The sequence below is a fragment of the Rattus norvegicus genome, chromosome 7, assembly GCF_021556685.1.
Source record: "Rattus norvegicus strain SHRSP/BbbUtx chromosome 7, alternate assembly SHRSP_T2T, whole genome shotgun sequence".
Classification (NCBI taxonomy): domain Eukaryota; kingdom Metazoa; phylum Chordata; class Mammalia; order Rodentia; family Muridae; genus Rattus; species Rattus norvegicus.
Window position 1 is genome coordinate 8,507,680 of NC_141540.1, and position 2,481 is coordinate 8,510,160.

Below are 2,481 nucleotides of genomic sequence, written 5' to 3' on the forward strand. Positions count from 1 at the left end.
CCGAATGAAGACTCTCTTTTGAAATGGTAGGGTAGAAAGGGAATAGAGGATAGTGGGGGAATGAGATGAGAATTGGAAGGTATGCATCAGAATTAAGAATAATGACCTATGTATTCATAAAACTTTCATGATGAAGCCCATTACTTGTGTAATCGCATACAAATTTAAAAATTTCACACTAATGTACAGAAATAGCACTTACTATTAAATAAGACAAAAACAATTGATGAACAAATAGAACAAATAATAAAATATACTCAATATCTCTTCTGGAAAATAGTCCTCCCACTCTTATGATCCAAGGACCAGCTCTCCTGCCTGCTATAAATGTGAAATGATGAGGCAGAGGTGTGCCACTGCCCAGGAGACAAGAGGCAGGACCAGCTCTCCCACACTCATACACTTAGGTCAGTTGTCACCCACTACCCAGCCATTTGGGTCAGTTCTACTCTTCTGTCCAGTTAAGTTCACGGAATGCTCTCCCACTCTCATGACCTATTTATGCCAACTCTCCTGCCAGCCTTTGATGGTGACGACAAAAGACAGGGTAGGGGATCCCTCTCATATTTGTGCAGACAGGCTTGCTCACCAACAGCCCACACATCAAGTCCCAACTGCACTGCAAAAAGAGGTGCATGGCTTGCTCCCCCAAGTTCTGCAGCAGGTGAGGGGCAGGGGCCGCTCTCCTATTTTGATAGCCCAGCTCTTCTTTGTGCCAAAGGTGGCAACTGGCAGTAGGCTCAGGAAGATATTTTTTTCTGGTCCACATCACTGCCCAGATGAGTGGTAAGAACAGCTTTCCCACACTGATATCCCCCTAGGTTGGCTCACCTGCAACTCCCAAGGGCTCTTCTGAGTACAGTAGCTGGCTAGGGGCAAGGCCAGCTTTCCCACAGTGCTCAGATGGGGATGGGACCAGTTCTGCATAGCCCTGAGATATCAACATGTCCCCAGGTGGCAGCCCAGACCAGGGGAATCTGCCTGGCTCTTGGTGGTAACAGATCCCTACTGCCTCAGGGCCAGAAACCCAGATGTGGCAGCACAGGCTAGGACCCCACCAGGTGGCTTAACTGTCTACTCATATCAAAGTGTTCCTCACTACCCTTGAGTCTCCAGATCAGCCCATCTTCATAGTGCCCATGTCCTTCTGTTTCTCTTTCATTTTTCCATCGCTTACTTGCTCCTCTTCATGATCCCTGGAGTCTCTGAGTGTCTGGAGTCATATCAGGAGTGGACTCAGGAGTGTTATGCACTGCTCATGCATTATGGCACCTTGCAGGGGCCTTCTTGGGCATGATCTGAACCCCACCACCTAGGGCTCCAGTATGGCCAACTGGTTGTCTGTCTCAAGCTAGTTTCCTGTCCAGGCCCCATGGCACCAGTCTGATGGTCATCTCAGACTTTCTCATCACCTGGCCTCCCCATGTGACCACATGGAACAGTCCTTGGTCTTCGACTCACTGCCACCGGGACTCATAGTCTCAGGTTCGGTTCTTCTATCCTCTAGCTTGCTTTTGGTCATGGGAATTGTCTGGGCTTACCTGGCTCTAAACTGGTTGTCATCTCAGGATAACTCCTTGTCCAAGCCTCCTGGTGCTGAATTGATACTCTCAGGCTTGCTCTTGTTCAGGGAATGTTAGGCTATTAATCGTTCAGATATTCATAGATCAGAACACTGAATGTAAAAATAGCCTTTCTCCTCTCTGTCACTTACATGTGATACAGCAGTCACAACTGCAACACTCCTAGAAGCAGGCAGAAAATACCAAATTTTAAAATGTATAATATGCTAAACTCTTACTTTCTGTCATTTGACAGATGCCATCTGCCATGTCTACACTAATACATATATATATATATATATATATATATATATATATATATATATATATATATATATATATACATATATGGAGAGAGAGGTGGAGATGATAGAAATAGAGATTAAATATATATGGGAACTGTCAAATCATTCTATATGTCCCTCTTGCTACTATAACTATTATGTATTCACTTTTATAAATATGTATTAGTTTAAATTTTTAATTTTTTAATTTAAATATTCTACTTGATGCTTTGTGTTTTTAAATTAAAACACTAGTAATAGTGTTCCTTCCTAATTTTCTCCCAACTAACCCCAACCTGTACCCTTTCTTCCCAACTAGTTCTCTTCCTTTTATGATATGTCTTTAAAGCCTCTTTTCTAGCCTCGAGTTATATGGCCTAGAATCATAATCACAGCCTCATATGAATATACATATGAATATATGTGCCCTAGACATCTGCACACATATAAAAATTAAAATAGAATATGCCTACAAATTCAATTCTTTTTTTTTATTTTCTAAGCCTAAGTTACTTTATCCAATATAATAATTTTCAGATCAAGTTATCTTCCTACAAACTTTACTGTTTAATTTTTTGTTTATGGTTAAATAAAATTTCATTTTGTTAGTGCTCCACACATTAATCTGTTGTTGA

General features: G+C 41.6%; 1 pseudogene; it reads right to left on the bottom strand.

The window, feature by feature from the left end:
* Nucleotides 1-1,632: 1,632 nt before the first annotated feature.
* LOC120093997 (small nucleolar RNA SNORA17) lies at nucleotides 1,633-1,756 on the bottom strand (annotated as a pseudogene).
* Between the last annotated feature and the right edge of the window lie 725 nt (nucleotides 1,757-2,481).